The following is a 19,292-nucleotide window of genomic DNA, read 5'->3' on the forward strand; positions in this document are numbered from 1 at the left end:
AAAGGTTGCTGGAATTTATACCATGGTGTAAGGTCTTAGTGGTATGGTTTGCCTCCAAAGCAAGAATTATGTCTGTGGTAGCTCTTCCAGCATGAAATTTAGGGGTCACTAATGGAAATCTCAAGAAGGACATTCAATGCAAAGAGGGGGAGATGCTTCTAATGCAGCCCACAGCACCTGTTACCTCAAGCCATGATGTCTGACAAACTACATGGATTACAAAGTAGATTGATGGGAAGAAGTCCCCACAAAGGCTCTTAAATTGAAGGCAGCCCCTCAACTTCAGGTACCCTTCAAGCTGTCAGTATCTGGAGGCTGAGTTTGTCCAACAGAGAAGTGCTAACCCACATTGCTCCTCTGCCATTAGCCATGTGGACCTTCCTCTGACCTGTTGTGCCTGTCCTCATGTTCAGAGCTAACACCAACGATTTCCAACTCCAAGTTACAGTATTTTCACTTGGCTACATCCCAGTAAGCAAATGAAAAGAAATGGTCAGGACATGGCCCATATTGCCCCGACTGCCATATGCTAAGCTTCCCTCTTCCCTCCTGCCCTCAGTGGGAGAGGAGTCGTACCCATCCTTGTGCAAGTGTTGAGGGACTAGCACAACACAGATGCTTGTAACCTGCATCCTCACCAGCTCAGCTGAAAGCAGATGCCCTGGCCAGATCAACCAGCCTGGCTCAGAAATGCCACCCAGCTTCAGGCAGGGGATTTTATGTGTAGATCAGGAGCTTGTGTGGGACAATGCCTGAGAGGCAGCAGAGATCTGTAGCTGAGGTTGTCCCCAGCACATGCCTCCTGCCGGACAGTGCATGGGGTCCCCAAGTGGGCTCTCAGTAAGTGCAAAGCATCTTTCCCTGTGCCAGAGAGGTGCCTTCTCTGGGGTTTCAGCCTGGAGAGCACCCATGGATGTCTGCTGCTTTGCATCCTGGCTCTGGTACACCCTTTGCCAGGTTCCTTCTCAGTGTGGTGAGGAACAGTTTCCGCTTTCTCAGCCTTTTCGAAGGGGAAAAATTGTGTTCCCAGAGAGGGTTCCCAGTTCACAAGGTTGTAGACACTGGCTGCCCAAAGGTGGAAAGAACAGGACAGAAAAATTGTGTGCAAAGAACTATTTTTGTCAATGACTGAAGTATATTAGGTGCAATAATAAAGAATTAAAAATTAATAAGAATAACCCAGGCTCTCAGCAGCCCTGGCTCCCACTGTGCTGAAAATGGTATCAGCATAAGTCTTTTATGTACTGAATCCTACCAGGCAAGCAAAACTCTTCGTGGTATCTTCCTTCGCTCAAGTTGGAATAGTCAATAAAGCCTTTGTGTTGTGCCTGGTGAGGAAATGACAAAAAACTCTGCATCTTCAGCCAAGAAAAGCCTTGCAAGGGTAAAGATGATAGGATTTCAACTAAACAGTAGAAATGCACTTTGGTATGAATAACTTTATAGGCTAATATGCTAATGTATGCAGCAAACGTAGTGCTGCCAGCTAGTGTTTGTCGAGTGCATCCAGCAGCAGCAAGCAGCGTGTGGACACCAGTTTTGACATTTGGTGGTTAGCAGAGTTTTAAAGGGTAACCAAGTAAACACCAGCAAAAGTCCTACCAAATAATGCTACTTTTAGAGATCCAGAGATACGAGGCAGATTATTTAACAGAAAAAAAGGGAACTAGTACCCACAAGGCAATAATTCAAACAGTCACGACTGACTGGATGTGTGTTAGAAGGGGAGGCTAATTGAAGACGCATTTCTGCAAATACCCAAAATGCAAACAAAAAGAAGAGTCTCCCGCCTTCTGTATTACTGCCAAAGGTTTTCAAGCACTGAAGTAAGTCTGGGAGCAGAGTCATCAGAGCCACCCTGTATAAGACAGAAACAGACCTCCAGGTCTTACTTGCCGTCCAGAAAAATCTGACCTTTTCCTCTGAGGGGGTAACCAGGCCCCCTAAGAGTATGGAGAAGGATAGTCCTGGTGGTTGTGTCCAAGGCCAGAAAGCTGCTCTCGTCCCTTCTTGCTTCCTCTGTCGCTCTGTGTAACGCACTTATCTCTATACAAAGCACAGGATGTTCATGTTTGCCTGAAGCATATCTTTCAGAAAGACTTTAATAATTAATTGAAATAATTAAGGGTGAGGAAATCCATAACTTTCTGTGGCAGTTTTTTCCCAATGCCTATCAACCCTCTTGCTAAAAATGTGTGCCACTTTTCTGATTAGAACAGGTTTGAGCTCACCATCTAGTCTTTGATACTCACTGTCCCTTTCCTCCATGAGGATAAAAGAGCTCTTTACTACCCAATAATTGCCTCCCTTAGAGTGCTTATCTGCTATCAAATCATTCCTCAGTCTTCTTTCTGATGAGCTAAACAGATTGAACCCCCAGCCTTTCGCCAGAGAATAGCTCTCTGGTTGTCCATACAGTTTGATACTGTCTTTGTTATATGCTTTCTGACTCTTTCCAAAGACTTCTGGTAAAACAGATGTCAGAAGTACACTTACTATTCCCAGTTTGGTTTCGCCAGCGCTGCATACAGATGTGCTTAGTTACTTCTTTTTTAATAAAAAATAGCCCTTTCTTCCTTAGCCATTGGGTTTCTGAAGCACCCATTTCTGAAGCCATGTCTCTGAAGGGCCCATTCGAGGCTGCAGAGCTGGCTTTTTGAGGAGCAACCAGCATTTGCTGCTTCTAGATGTGTGGTATGTTACTGAAAAGGACCCTGCAGTCCAAGCCATCTGGACTGCCCCATGCGTACCCACATGTTATTTGTCCCCTTGACCATTTTAGTGTCATCATTGAAGCATGGTGTACATGAGGGCAGCCTGGGGAAATGAGGCCGAGGTGGCACACAGCGTGGGACTTTGGCAAGGGAGGGTCGCAAGGGTTAAGTGTGCCTCTGTCTGATCCCACATATCCCAAGAGGCTTGTGTTCAGTGTAGGGGCAGTCAGTGCCTCCACAGCCAAAATCCCTCAAATAGCCAGAGATTTTTTTGAAAGAAAGATGTGGTTGCATGTTATTTTTGGCTTGCTGTCTGGTTTTGAGCTGCCTACATCAATAGTCTGCCCTGATTGGCTAGGAGGCTGACCCGAATGCTTTTGATAAAAGAGCACTTAATAGGAATAACACTTCTGCTCAAGTTTTGGCCTTCTGAAGCCAGGATACGGACATGCAAGCCTCGAGGAGGGCCTCTACTTACCCAGAGGATGTGTCAACACTGTCACCCCTCCGATCTCACTGCACCTTATCTTGCATTACTTGTCCCCACAGCCACCACATCTTTTTCAGGATACAGATCCGTCCTCCTCAGATTTTGGGGCTGGCTCACCCAGTGTTTGCTGTGAGGCCAGTGCAGTGAGTTCCCCTGGCACTTAATCTTGGCCAGGTATATTTTAGTGTCCGTTACATTGTGAAAGCAAGGGGTTACTGGGGAGCATAGATGTAACAGCTTTTTTTTTAATTCCCTTTCTCCTACACATGAGACTAGCCAGCATACATGAAGCACATGAATAACCACAGTATGATTGAACACAGAGAGCATTGCAGTGTGTCTACATGGCTCAGGGAAGGATCTCTGTGAACAAACATGGTTTCCTGGAAGTCTAGAGGGACCTTGCGGGGCTGGTGGATTCAGAGCTGGTTTAGGTCTTTGGGTCTCAGGGAAATAATTGGAAGTGTGGCTTGGGATCACAGCTGGAAAGTGCAGCTCTTTTCAGGAAAAGAGGAATAGTTTGCTTTGTGGATAACCACAAGAGATAATGAAGGAACTGTTTTGAGAAATTTTGCTCCCAAAGGTTTTCAAATTCCATTAATTTACACCAAGACATCTTTTCTGACATCCAGGAGATGATTTGTGTGAATGTGTTGGTGATTACACAATCAATGAAGGCCACACACGAAGCAAAATCTTTGCTAGTGCCATTAGGGGTAATGATATTAGGGATAAATCCCAAGCAGGGCTAATTACTCAGTGATTAGTAGGCCTGGCTATCCAAGATGCCAAAAAAGTAGTGAGTGTGGGTACCTGGAAGGAAGGACTTTTCTTAATGATGATTTTGTTGTTCTATCACCATCATGCATTTGTTTGGTTGCAAAGGAGATGTGTGTAATGTTTATTTCCCTGAACTGATGTACAAAAGGAATAAATAAAGCTCAGTGAGCTGAAGAGAGGAAAGACGGGCAAGTCGATAAATCATAAAGTCATTAAGAGTGGGGAGCAGATTTTGTATTGGATTGTGAAATGCACAGGAAGCCACTGAACATTCCTGCACACAGGGATGAGTCCATTCACGTGCATATTAAGAGATGAGCCATTGCATTTTGAAGATTAATGTTTAGTGAGCAGGCATCGTAAAAGAAGAATTTACAGGAGTCAAAACTAAAGGCTGTGAAAAGGTAATTGCCTGCTCTGACTTCACAATGGAGCAGTCTAGTTTCTATACACAGTGCTGTTTGCTGGCTTATTCATTTGTTGGGTTGTGGTTGTGGGTGTGGAGCCATAGAGGAGCAGAACAGTGCTGTAGAGCAGCCTTGGTTGCTTCACTTCCTCCAGCTGAGTGAGATGAGGTGATGGAGAAGAAGTGGGTGAGAGGAGTCTCAGTCCTCAACTTCAGAAAATGAGAGAGTTCCTCACTCTCTGGAGTCCGTACAAAGTGGATTAAAGTAGGGTAGGTAAACAAGAAACAGTCTCCTCCCTTTTTCCCCAAATCCTCCCCCAAGGACTACAGGTACAGCAGAGCAAAGGAAGGAGGCCAGCAGGAAGGTGGTGGTGCCTGTCCTTAGCCTGTTTAGCAGACAGGTGGGTTATCACACCTGGTGGAGGTGTCCACCAGCTGCAGCAATAACGCAGCCTGTAGAGCATCTGAGTGCTCGAGAGAAACCTGTGTATTCAGTTCACACAGGGAACAGCGCCATATGGGCATGCAGCATGTTAAAAGGAAATTAAAAGAAACAGCCAAGAGGGTAAAATACTTGGGTGGGGTGAGGAGTTTATCTCAAAAGGCACCTTGCTGCCAGGTCATAGGAAAGGTATCAGATATGAAACCATAGTAAAAGAAGTCAAAATGGATTTTGTGGAATAATTTACTAAAAGACATAAAACCCAATAATAAAACCTTTTTCAACTACATCTGGTGGAGGCCATTTGCCAGCAAACACGTAGGGCCAACAGATAACCAGGGGGTAGTGGGAGCACTTAGAGATGACAGGACCATAAGAGCGGAGGCAGACAAGCCCTCTGTGCTGGTGTTTGCTGGAGAGGAGCTTCGGGAAGCCTCCCACACCACAGCATTTTCCTGCTGGGGATAAGCAAGAAACTGCCTCAGATTGAACTATCAGAAGAGGAGGTCTTAGAGCAAGTTGATGAAATGAAGAGCAACAAATCACCGGGTCCAGCTGGGGTTCACCCTGGGCTCCTGAGGAGACTCAATTACAAGACTGCTGAACTACCAACTGAGATGTGTAACCCCTGCCTTCCATCAATCACATACCAGGAATAGGAGGTGGTAAATAGGATACTCTTTATAAAAAAAAAGAGCTGTGGGAAACCATAATCTTGTCTGTTTGCTTTCCACACTATGCAAATTGTCAGGCAGTGTGATGAAAAAAAGACTGGACAGATAGGTTGGATTGATACTGGAGGGATGCGCTGTATTGCAGGTCTGTTAAGAAGAGCCGGTACATCTGTGGATGAGGATGACCCTCGGGACACAGTGTATTTGGCTTCCCCAAAAGCTGACGACAGGTCTTTTATCAAACTGCCTGCTTAGAGTTTAGGAAAGCACACAGATGTGTCTCTGTAGCAGTAGTTTGGATGACATACACCAAGTTTTGTTCTCACCTTTGTTTTTGAGCTGGACTGAGCTCTGCGGGGGCTGGGTGAGAGGAGAGTCACCTGCCCTGTGGCTCCCACATGCCCTACTTGCGGCTCCCACTTGTAGGTCACCATATTTTGGGTCTCCTACTGGGTCTGTGGAATCAGTAAATATCATCATCATCTTCGTCACTGATGGAGTCCTTTAGTTTTAACATGGACCCCATAGTGCTATGTGATGTACAGAGACAATAATAAAGAAAAAAATGTGTTCTTGCCCACATATTTTGCAGTCTGAGGCAACAAACAGTAGAGGCATACAAATCCAAGACTGGATTTGGTTCTTCTGTGAGGGCTGTTTTCATGTCTTAGCTGTTCCAGAGCACACCAACAGGACTAATGTTTACATCGAAAGCCCCTTCAAGCCTACATCCTTCTCTGGAGCACTGCTGCCTGACTGCCCTTTTTGCTTGTACAATGGATTATTCCCACTTTGTTCTTGTATTTACTGGATTGCATCTCCTGCTGGAGAAAGGATCTCAGGTTTACCAAGACTGTTTCGAATTCTAGCCTCAACCTGCGGCCTACCTGTAAACCCATTTAGTTTGGGGCTTATCTGCAAGTAAAATAAATATCTAAGTTATTCATGAAAATATGAGGAATTCCCATTTTTGAGCTGACAGCCTGGCTACTGTGCCCTGAATGGGCTGTAATTGGCAAGGAAACTTGGAACGGTTCTTCTTTGTTGGGATTTGTTTGCTCCTGTTTGCTAATTAGAGTGAAAGCCCGTTGCTTGAGGTTATAGAATCAGCTGATAACTTGTTTGTAGCGGTTTAAAAAGATTAACTCAAACAAGGAAGCTGCTGGATGTGCATTTAAAACTCAACTTCTGGTTTTGCATTTGAACAGTAGTGGTATATAATGTGATGATTAAAATGGAAGATGGGAAAATATGTTGCTTTGAAAGATTTAATCAGTTATTTCCATAGGAGCATGTCAGGGAATCAAGGACACTTGATTTCCCTTCATTGTTCTGCATAACTGAATATATTTGACTCACTATATCTGAATAATCAGAATAACATTCTTAAAACCAAAAAAGAAAAAGAGATAGCAGCATACGATTAATTGCAGCTTGTTTCTAATCTTCTGGAAAATCAGATTTAACAATTTTTGGAGTCTTTTTTCTCGTTGATGAACCAGGGATTTACGTGACTAATGTCTATTAACACATTTAAGTACCTCTTCCCTCAATGGGAACTGACAATGGGAAAATAAATCCTGCCTGTAGCCCATTCTGTCATATGAGTCGAGCCTATGAATGGTATGGGTTTGTGGTGGGGTATCGGCTGGGGTGGGAAACACAGCCAATGTTCATATAATGGGTTTTTGTCTCTGAAGGCAAATGTCAACATCAATTTACCGCTGGGATAAGTGAGACCTCCTGAGGGATCTCAGCCTTTCACGGAGGGGTCACAGCACGAATCCATCACCCACATTTTAGCAGACCTGAGAGCGGGCTGGCAGGCACACATGGGAAGGCCCAAGAGTGCAGGAATGGGACGTAGTCCAAATTGGGATATTTTCTGAATGTGGAAGAGGGAGGTTCAGTGATAAGAAGTGAAGTTTGCTGTCTTGGGCAGCAGGGGCCAGTTGTAAGTAAGTTTCAGTAGCTGTTTTCTGTGTTAATAAAGTAAAACATGTAAACACATCCTAGACGGCCATCTATCAGAAAGACATTTTGCATCACATACGTTTTATGAATATTAGATAATGGAGCAATGTAACAAATAGTCATTTTCATCTCTCTCTTGAATACCAAATCATGGTTATTAGTATCTGTCAAATATATAATGTGAATAATTTAACTAGACATCACTATTGTGCAAGAAATGATATCCCATTCTATCAAGCTTTGGCGTCAGTTATTGTGCAAAGATAATAAATACATGGAGTAGCTACAGCAATTATATCCTAGAAATCTACATCAAATGGTGTGCTGCTTTAAGAAGAGCAAATAATTCGGACCCTCTGCATGCCATGCAAATGAAAGGTTAAAATGCACAACATGTGTAAAGTCTTCGGCTCATGACAACTGGCATGGCTCCAGCTGTTTCAGCTGTGCTCTCTATATGGTGCCTTTCTGTACATGGTGATTATATATGCACACACCTTCCTAGCTCGATCTCCTTAACAAAAGTATATGTGACCTTATTGTGTCGATTTGCCCTCTCTGCTAACTTTTGAACCTTCTCCAGCAAAATCTGCCAGAGGTCTTGCAGATAGGTTCTACAAATCTCCATGAAAATTGGGGACTAGGAAAGGAAGAGGGATCCTGTCAATGAAGCCAGCATCTGTCCGTGCCTTGCACCTACAGGAAATCCAACTTAACGCTGTTGGTCAAAGAGCCACTTGTAAAAAGAAAGGTATAAGACGAAATATTAGATTAAAAGGATTTCATGGTCACTTTGAGGTGATGCTCCTGGAAGGCGTTGGTCTTGTGCTGCAAAACAGCACACACTCGCATGCTCACAGGTTCAGGATTCCATATCAAATCATTACAACTATTTAATTGATCTTTCTAGATTCCTGCTTGTGGTTCATTATTTACTGAATCAAAATTACTTTGAAAATATTATTATTTAAAATTACTATTTAGGACTGCAGATGTTATTCTAATAACAGAAGGCATTGTGATCATTACCTTTAACTGAAAAGACCTGGTATTTTCTGTGATAAAACATTTGGTTTTGAACATAGGAAAGTATTAAGTCTTATGCTGGATGTTTACCTCTCATTGATTTTTTTCTCAGAATGAAGCTGGGGAAAAACATGTATCTCTCAGCTGAAATTTGAAAGCTTCAGGGTAGGGGCTGGCAATTCTGCAGCCAAGACCTTGTGTCAAGGACTTGCTTTTTACCATCCCCATCCCAGACTTTTTTAAAGTACAAGATATGAAAAAAAAACCATTTTGGGCTGCGTCTGCTTGTTAACTACTTGTCCTACTGAGTGGCTAAAAATCTCCCCAGGGACCAACCTCACAGACTGTGCTGCAATGCCACCTCCTGTTTCCAGGACCTTGGTGACTGCAATATATGTGCACAGAGCACCTAAGCATGCCCAAGCCCAAAACCACTGGTGGTGACAGACTTCACCTGACACAAATGATGTTAAAAGGCAGCAGCGTCTCTCTGCAGTGCTCTCAGCAGCTTTGCTCCCCTTGCTAGCCCCCAAGGAAGAGAGACAAGCATCCAGAGCTTGCAATGGACTCCCAAATCCAAGTCTTCTGCTGTTCCCCAGCTATGTGCATCATCTGTGAACCTCATCTGTCTCATCTTCTTCTACTTCTGGTCCACAAAATCTTACCACTGTTACCAGTTACTTGGCTCGCTCCAGTGTCACAGGTTTATGCTGTGAATATAGAAGTTCCCACCAACCTAAATGAACCACATGGATGTTATCTGATGGGATTAATTTTTTAACATCTTCCTCAGAAAAAGAAAGCAGAAGACTAAATGAAAAAGCTACTGGCTTAAAGATGATAAAGGAAATGCCTCAAACATTGAAAGATGCCAGAACTGAGGCAGTCCGGACAACTCTTTTTTGACTCTGTTGTACTTCTACAGCATCTTACAGCCAAATGGTGTTCTCTAAAGGACAGCTGGGTTGTTGAATGCAATGGGTTGGCATTGTGCACAGCCTCGGTTTACTTCTGGACTGAATCAGAGCTGTGGAGCAAGTTGAGCAGTTCTCTGCATCTCATTTCTTACATCAGCTGGAGCATTGGTTGGCCATGGGACATGGCGCTGTGGACAGAGAAAGGCCTCTTCTATGGTGCAGCTGAATCCCTGCCTGGGACTCACCCTAACATTTTTTCTGCCACAAAATCCCTCTGGGATGGTGGAAAGCCACAGGAGCCAAGCTCTTCAGAGATGGCAATTTGCATGTTGCAGTACCCAGCTAGAAATCCTGGAACTGCGCTTGCAAGAGTACTTGGCATGCACAGTAGCATCTGAAATCAATAGAAGCTATTTTCTGAGCATATGAAGTGCTGTAGAAAATATGATGTACTATGAAACGATAAGCCTTAGGTATTTCAAACCTTACACCCTGAATTAGTGGGTAGTTTGGACCATACGCTCAATGTGTCTTGGTTCTCTATGTGTAACCATCTCCACTGATAATTCATCTCACCAGAAGCACCGTGGGAGTAAGTTAAGTGTTTGTGAAACACTGATACCACACGCTGCAGCAAAGCCCAGGAAGGCATAAATAATTCTGCTTTCAGAGCAGGGTGTGAACAGTGTGCAGTAAATGAGACAGTCATGCGTTGGTGATGAGGATGAGCAGGATTTTGAGGAGCAATTAGTGAGGGAGGGGTCAAGCAGAAAAAAACCCAGTAGTATAGCGAGATAATTAAAGATGTTTCATAATCCACATGCCCATAGAAAGCGATAACAACTGCTCAGACAACCATGCAAAATTAAGCACTCATTTAAGAGATCTTAGGTAATACACTTCACCAATTGCTTTAGTATATGCAGAATTGAGGTCTGAGCGCAGCCCCTTTATCTAAGATAACATGATTGCATCAATGTCGATGTTTTATATCAGATGAAAATCTGACATTTGTGTTTTGAGCAGCATCAAGGCACAAATACCACCTTTGCCAGCCAATGCTAGGTGGCCTCCTGCACCTACTATTTCATATGTAGTTTAATGATGTGGAAATGAGGAAAACCCTAAAACACACCACAAAAAACAATGCCAAAACTCCGTGGATGGGTGTTGCAGTACTACAGGGGTGCTGTTTGCCTGCAGGCAATTTTAGTTCATTATTCAGCTCTTTTTGTTCTCCTTGTACAACCTGGACTTCCATTAAGTGTAAAGGAAAAAAAGTAAAAAAAGGAAAAATAAATAAAGAGAAACAGAATAAAAAGGAGCACCGTACAGAAGCTTTCCTTTCCAGCCAGAGTTTCTGGCGGATTTGCACACTGTTTTGAGAACATGAAAAAATGAGGCACATGTAAGAGCCCTTACCAAATTAAATTACAGCTGAAGGTCTGTCTCCAGTAAGATATTTATTCCATCTAGTAAAGGAGGATACAAGCCTGGTGAGGCTGTTGATTTCCATTCTCACATCAGCTCTTGCCCCAAATAGTGGCATGTTGCAGAAATGTTATTTGACAAAATGACAATAATGTTTTCTGATAACTGCTCCAAATACACAAAATGCAAATTATTTTGAAAGAGATTAATAGTGTGTTGAGAAGCACCATTCAATTAAATAATTGGTTGTGAGCATCTTTTCTTATTAAAATGAAGTAATTGTAAATAACAGAATGATATTTAAATGAGATGGTATGTAAGGGGAGTAAGAAAGATTTGCAAGAAACATTTGTAATCGCATTATCTCTAAGTAGAGAATTTATAAATTATAATGAATAATACAAATGTATCCTGATATAAAATGGAAATGTTTGATCAAGAGGCTGCATATGTAAGGATTAAGCTCTTTTTATCGAGGAAGCTTCTCCTGGCTGTATGCAATAGTCATAAAATGTGTTACAGGTTCATAAACAGAAAAGATATTTGTTGAAATACAAATTTAGTATGGAAGGTAAATTTTAAATATTTAATGAAACATTTATGCTGTATTAACACTATGTTCTTTATTTCTTAGATTAAAAATTCACTGGGATTTTTATCCCTCCCATGTTTATTTGACATACCTTTTTTTTAGAGTTATTGTCTATACATTTTCAGAAACAGCTGAAGAATACTAATTATTTACATATACATTTAAGAACCTGTTTGTGCTTCAGATGTGTTATATACATATATATAACATCTCAGTATTTATTACACGAATAGTCTTCACACTCTATGACTGTGTAACTGGGAACGTAGCATGTAAACTGGCTGCTGCTTACATGTACCTGTGGTGAAAACGGCTGCCTGCATGAGGGGAGGAGAGATGGGAAATGGCCAGTGGGTGAGGAGCAGCAGTAGTTGCCAAGGCTGGAGGACACCAGCTCTGTTCATGGCATTACCTCCCAATGCTTGCCAGCAGCCGAGTCCAGGTTGTTAGATGAAATTAGGCCATAATTCATCTAGGCAATATAGAAAAATCTTTCCCTCCCCTCCTACCAAGGACGTTTCCTCATAGATCGCCCTCTGTCTGCTGAGAGGTAGGTCCTGGAGCACTAGGATTTACCTTCCCAGAGAAGACTGGTCAGTGGTTAAAGCAAACCCATTACCATTCAGAATATTACCATCATTTAAAATGCAGGTCTAACTTTTTCCGGACCTGTATGAAACTCAGTGATGCTTGACACTGCCCTCTGGCACGAAGTCCCACAAATTAGTTGCCTGCAGTGAAGCGATCCACTGAGACTTGCTGAAAATACCACCATGAAAGCTTTTTCCCCCTCTTCTCTTGCCCTTTTGTCTTTGGGGGAATTTTTTGACTATTTACATTTTTGCCTGTGTAAGTATTCCCCGCAGAAAGTGTGGGCTGTGTTATAAAAAGGATGAGCGCCTGGTGAAGAGGCCAGCAAACTCAAACTCTTCACAGCCTGGGAGGAGGGTTGGTAGGGGGCTGCACTTATGCGCCGGGACAGAGACCACCATGTCGGTGACTACGGGAAGCCAGGAACCTCTGGACCCACCAGGCAGCACAGGGAAGCACTGAAGGGAGGCTGCAGATTGCCTGTGGGTGAGAGCAGATGGGGCAGGGCCGTCTGTCCATCCATGTTACCTGAGTACCACATGCTCTGAGCTGTGGGTTTGAGGGATATGATCTGCAAAGCCACCTCTGCTCTGCTTTGCAAAAAGACACAGTGAATAGTCAAACTAAGACTAACAGGAAGGGCATTTTTTAGATTTAAGAAAGCAGACTCAAAGCCTGTCCTGCTGCAGACCTCCTGTGTGCCTTTGGGGCAGTTAACTGAGCTTTCCTTTTGCATTGGGTGGGTTGAAGACTTGATGCCAAGTATCTTCCCTGGCTGAACTGTCAGACATTGCTCAAGCTGAATCAGTGCTGAGGTGTTTCTGAAGTTAATTTTCTCAACGTAGAAGCCACCCAGAAGCCAACAGGGAGCCAGTGTAGCTTTCTGTAGTACAGACACTGCTTACGGCAAAGGACACTTACCACCAAGTGCTGCACCAGCTTAATCAGCTAAGCAGATTTAAGATGAATCATCACATGAAACATAGCAGCCCACTGGCACAATCATGAAACTAAAAAGGAATGGTCACAACCTCCTGGCTGTTTACAACCTGGAGAATGAAAATCTGTTCTGGCTGCTGATCATCTCTTTTAACTTGTGGAAAATACTCTGCCCCTTAGGTTGCGAATCCAATGAAGGGCAAGGATTGGTATCAACAGGTCTAGTATCTTTGTCACTTTTCCACCAATATCTAAGTGATACCATTAGAGAAGTTAGAAACTCAGAACTGCAGGGAGATCTTGCAAAGAAGCTTTCAGAGAAGGACTTAATACCACATCAGCCAGGACAAGCAATATTGGGGACCTTCCTTTAGGACTTACCCAAAAGTGGTGGAAACATCCTGTGTAATGGAGACAGGAATTTGGTGTTCAAAGGTTAAATTTACTGATAAGTCCATGAAGGTGTTTCTACATTTCTCTTTGCCCAAGATACCAACATAATACTTGCGAGGAAACTGTTTTGGAAAATGGCTGTCTGGAGCACTACTGGGCTGCTCTGTGCTCTGGAGTGTAACAAGGCAGAGCTCACATCTCATTTCAGGCAGTGTTTTTCTCACAAGAGAACTGATCCCAGATCACCTCCGAAGACAGCAAAGTGCTACCCATACCATTTATTATTTTTAGCCACAGAAAAAATGTGATAAATTAAGTGGTTTGATTGGTGTAAGACCCATTGCTCAAGCAGCAGGCTTTATCAAACAATCAATTTAAAGACAAAGAAAGAAAATCCTATCAAAGCAGAGTCTAAACCGGGTACTGATAGAGCACTGTCAGCATCTGCAGTAGAGGACTGAGTCTGACAACTGAATTTATTATAAAGAAGGATCTGGGCTCCAATGGATTCAGTCTTGCTGAAAAATTAATGGACTATAAACTTCCTTTGAGTTTTTTTTAAACATTAATACCTATTTTTATTTGTATTACCTTGATTTTAATGATTATACTCCTACATATGACCTGTACATAAATATTGACCTTGTCAGGTGTTCGCTCCCTCCACTGGTGGAAGGACTCTGGCAGCTCCCTGTGCTCTACTTTTTCTGCCAGACATGGAGAGAGTGTCTAGCTCATGTAACTGTATTTTTGCTCCATTCATACAATTAGTTTAAGAATATTTTTATAGAATAATTATCTGAACGTAGCGTAACTTGATGGAGGAGTGCTTTCTAAAATCAGATGAGTTGAGCACAAAATGTCATTTGTGTTAATCTGTCTGAAACTAGGAAAGTGTGAAATGTGCTGTAGGGAGGAATTATCTCTTCTGCAAAATTACAGGCCAGGAAAAAAGATCTGTTTATTGCACAAAATAAAATGTATTTATAACAAAAACTTAACTTATTCTCACTCATTTCTGGCTAAGTTAATGTGTTATTAATCGTGCATTTTTTAATATAATTTAGGGGGGGGAGGATGAACTATCTCTAGCACTGCAGCCACTTAACTGTAACAATCACATTTTCTTTTTAATAGAGTAAGTTAATTTTTAAAGTGATCTACAGAGGAACAGATGGGGGAATGGATTCTCTAGGGGTATCTTCTGCTACACCAAGACTCAGAGTGTGGAACGGTGCCTGGCGCCAGGCACATCTACCTTGCAGTCCTTCCTCCCCTTGTTCTCCTGTTATCTTACGTCTGGTGACCAGAAACAGCCTCTAAAGGTAAAAATTCCTCTGGTGTTTGAGCTAGCCTTGTGTTGCAATCTGCTTTGTAAACAAACTCCTTGCTGGGTTGCAGCATCCCACAGCGGGGTCCCACCTTAAAGGTTTGCCTGTACGCCTATAAGCACGATATGACTCCAGCAGCAAGGGAGGAACTTGGCTGCAAAGAGAAAGCCAGGTGAGGAGTCCCTGGCCCACTGATGACAGTGAAAAACACTAGAATAATTAACTGCTGCCTCATCCTCTATTTCATTGCCCTGCTGGCTGGTGAGCTCCGGCTACGCAGGAAGCAAAAACTCCACTGGCTTCGGTTAAACTGGGATTTCATTCTGGATTGCATCATCCTCATATTTTCTCATTAGTTATTGCCCCACTGTTTTATCTGTAAAAGAAAAGAGCTGCAACACACCAATCATAAAGCAGACTTGAACTGCGGCTTTTCCGTGTCCTGTGATTTTGGAAGGAGGTCTCAGACAAGGGGTACTGGGAGGCTGGAAGCTGCTCTAGCAGGCAGTCTGAGAGGCTCCTCGTGCTCCTGCAGTGTGCTCTGTCCTCCTACCCATGCACACACCCTGCCACCAGCAAAGGGGCTGGGTATTAACACCCAATTCTTTTAATAAAGATTTTTAAACTGGAAAGCGTTCTTTCAGGTTATCTGCGAGAGTATAGTGTTAGTTCAGGCAGCTGATTCAGAGTCACCACAGGGAATAATTTCACCACCGCAGGAGGAACCGCCTTGGGTGGCTGATGCTCATTTAGGGTCCCAGATCTGCACTAGAAACAAAAGAAGAGTCCTGCAGCATACAATTAAAAAATCTTTAATAATGGTAATAACAGCAGAGCAAATAGGACAGAAATGGAAAAACCCCACCCTTTTCTTTGACATATTTTTCTTTAAAGTATTGCCTACATCTGCTACCAAGCTCTGAACCTCAGCACCACCCTCCTAGAGTATGCAGAAGTTCAAAATTGATGCAGGAGATAAATGCACCTTAGCCCATAGTTCATGATGGTGGGAAGCATTTTCAACCCTTCTATTAAAGTGATTTACATAATAGAATTGATTTTGAGAGCTCCTTTGAGGCTGAAAATCAAGGATCCTGAGTTGAAGCCTCATCTTTAAACCAGCTCCTCCAAAGCTGCCCATGTCTGTAGGTGCAGCAGGCTAGGCTTGACTGAAACGTGGTTTTTTTCCCCCCAATCAGAGAAGCTTCACGAGGTCTGTTTTGGCTCTGAAACCACACAGTCCAAGCAAAACTGAAACACACTCTCTGGAAAAAGTGCAGTTATCTGAGCATTTTAGAGTTATGCTAAGAATTTTAGACACATGCTGGGAGTCCATTTCAATTTCATCTGTATTTTAAGAAGTGTTTCAGTTGAGCCTACCCCCTGCTGACTATCCCCCTCGGTCCTTAACAGCCACCCGTGCACTTACGCAGCTGTGTGCCAGAAAGTGCAGCACGTGCCTTGGTTTATTTTCACAGCATGTTATCTGCCCGGATGGCCCAGAAATGTTTGGACCAGACTTCCAAGTACTTGAGATGAACTCACCTCAAAAATAGCACTATATTTGAGGAGATGGAGATTTTAAAGCCCAGATTTGCTGTTAGCCGTCTCTCAGCTCCCTGGCTTTCCAGCAGAACTGGTTTGCCTTTTGGCCAAGCTGAGGAACACTCTTTATTTAAGGTAAACTGCGCTAAATGGCCCATGTCTACGTGGATTAGAAAATATTCACTCTGTCAGGAAAGGAATCCTTTAAAGCAATTGCAAATTACTTTAGTGGGCAATGCCTGTCATGGCATTGCATTAGATTGAGCTTTATGTGTGACCAATCAATGTGTTTGTCTATGTAAGCATGTAAAGCTGCATCACTTCTTAGCAAATCCAGTATTCGTGGAGGTGTGTTGGGCATCTCTCCCCATCTCCCCATGGCCAGAGCAATCTCACACCTTGCACCTTGGTCGCCCTACAGTGAGGACCCAAGAACACAACAAGAAAAGACCAATAAATTCAACTTCTGACGGTTTGGCAGGAAAAAAAAGTTAGTATCTATTCCAACTAGAGCAGTGGTCTGACTCTTGTATAAGAGCTTTTTACCAGCTTTGTCAATGGTGGCACTTAGCAATGGCAAGAGGAGGCTTCTCAGGGAAGGGTTCAGCCCTAAGTGCAAGTCCTGGACAACTGAGGACAAGGTGGGGTTAGTCATTGCCTTTACTTCCATGTCCACCTGAAACTATGGGTTCTCCCTGCACGTGAGTTGGGAAATGTCAATTTATACACAAGGTGGACGTGCACAGAGATAAACAGGAAATAATATGTATGTCATAAGGATTTTTACCTCTATAAATTTGATTTCTGATTCTGTTATGTCATGAGTCCCCAAAAGGAAGGTCTAGGGTTTTTGCCACCACTTTGCACCACTCCTCCAATGTATCCCTAAACCATTTTAAAAATGTAATTTAGTTGGTCCAGTTCCCAACAGAAAAAAAAACCAATTTCTAACCCCTACCCATTGCATCTCACTTATCCTTCAGGAACTAGCTATGGGGCTTAAAGAGTGAATCCATGTTACGGGTGCCAAATCTCTTAGTTTATCATTAAGTTGATAATACACTTCACCCTCATTACTATTCTATCATTAGGATTTGAGTGGTTTGAGTGTTTGACTAAGTAGCTGTTTTTTCTCCTCAGAGGTATACGAGATGCTGCCTCTCAGCAAGGTGTCCTGAAAATCTTTTCTTAATGAACAAGTGATTAAAAGGCTTAAGTGCAAGCAAGCATCCAAAACACAAGCTGCATTATCACAGAACAAGCCAGAAATAGGCTAACCCTCCATGCCACCGAGAGCACAGAGGTCCTTCACTCAGATGCTCTCGACACTCTCTTGTTTTGTCTCAGTGGTAGCTGCTGGGCAGGGTCCCACAGGCAAGCCGTGCTGCAGCTCAGTCTCTGTCGTGGATGGCTGACTTGTCCTCTGCCACGCGCAGCAAAGCCACCCCAGGGCAGAGCCGGCTTTTCCCTTGTTCCTATATATGCCCCCGTTTCTGGTCTCAGGCAGATCAGGAGCACACTGTGAATGTCCTGCTACTGCCAAAGCTGTGTCTCCTTTGAGTTGCCAGGAAAAGCACGGCCAGCAAGTGAGAGCAAGACAGTTAGAATCCTCAGCAGTTTGTACTTCTATGGTTCCACCAGGTCAGATTTCGGTATTTCATGTGGATGTGCAATAAGATAACACCCAGGCTTCAGCAGTCAGCATCCCTTCCCCAGGAGTGGAGATGGCTGTGGCAAATCAAAGCATATTCTTTCTGGAAGGAGCATCAGCCAAGGAAACGCAACACGAAACCCCGGTCCTTCAGAAATCAGGGGAAGTTTAGCCAGTGGTTGCAGCAGAGATGAAATTTCTCCTCGTTTTCCTCACCAGATGCGAGTGTTATGCAGGCATACCAAGGCTAGTGCTCAATGCTGCTTCTCCTTCGTGCTGCCCCACCGCTGAGGCAACCCATGCATGGTATCTGCTTGCTCCCCAGTTAGGTATAGGATGAAGAGGAAGGCTCTGAAGAAACAATGGTAGGTGTTCAACACACCATGCCAGGACCTCCAGGACCTCAGCATAGCACCAGTGCCAATGCTGTGTGCCTGCTCAGGGTCCTGAGCACAGGCTGCTTATTCTCTGAATGAAGAAACGTGGAAAGATAAAAATAAAACCCTCTACCCTAGCATCTGGTAGAAATTTCTCTTCCATTTGTTTCTATTTCTGCCCTCTTCTTTTCTCATTTGTTCCAGTAACTGGAACAGCAGCATGAGCTGATACTGTCTGTCATTACCCACATAATTTTCAGTGACACTGGTTCCATTAACTGCCCTCACAGATGTCTTCATGCTCCCAAGAACAAAATTTCATTTCCCCAGCCCAAGAGAAGGTATCTGTGGTGATGGAGTCAGCTTCACCGCCTATGACATCCCATGGAGTTGTCTGGCTGGTGCATTGTGTGGTGGCTCTATCATTTCCTATTTCTTGCTGACCCCAAAAGACATGGGTACCAGGTGTCCGTACCATACCCAGCATCATGTCTGAGTTTCATCACCACCAAGTAAATTAAACCTCTAGTCTTGTCTTCCCAGCAGCTGGCAACCTGTGATTGTCCTCCTCTTGCTAAGTGGCTGTGATAGCCTTGCTCAGAAGTGTCTTTGATGGGGCTGTCTGGGCAGGATCCTTGCTGACAGCTGGGTCTGCCCAAAGCTGCCAGTGGGGAGGCAGGGCAGACACGACAGCTAAGACCTGAGGAAGAGCCGTCCTCCTCTCATTACCACGACCCAGAGAAGAGCTGCCCAGTTTGCCTCTGTTTCTCTGCTGGCCAGTCTTATTCTGAAGCATCTTGTTTATTGCAATTCTCTTCAGTGACAAGAATTTAGCACCCTTAGCTTTGATTTAGGTTGTGGTTTCTATACAGATAGCGTCTAGGCACTTATGACTTCCTTGTAGGTTGTCATTGAGGGCTGTGTATTAGTTTTCAGCGCTGCCTATTTTCTCCCAAAGGCACCTTTTCTCCTTCCAGTCACTTGAGACACCTGGGGAAAAGAAACATTTTGCATTTGCA

This window comes from Leptosomus discolor, chromosome 7, assembly GCF_034619465.1.
Source record: "Leptosomus discolor isolate bLepDis1 chromosome 7, bLepDis1.hap2, whole genome shotgun sequence".
Lineage (NCBI taxonomy): Eukaryota > Metazoa > Chordata > Aves > Leptosomiformes > Leptosomidae > Leptosomus > Leptosomus discolor.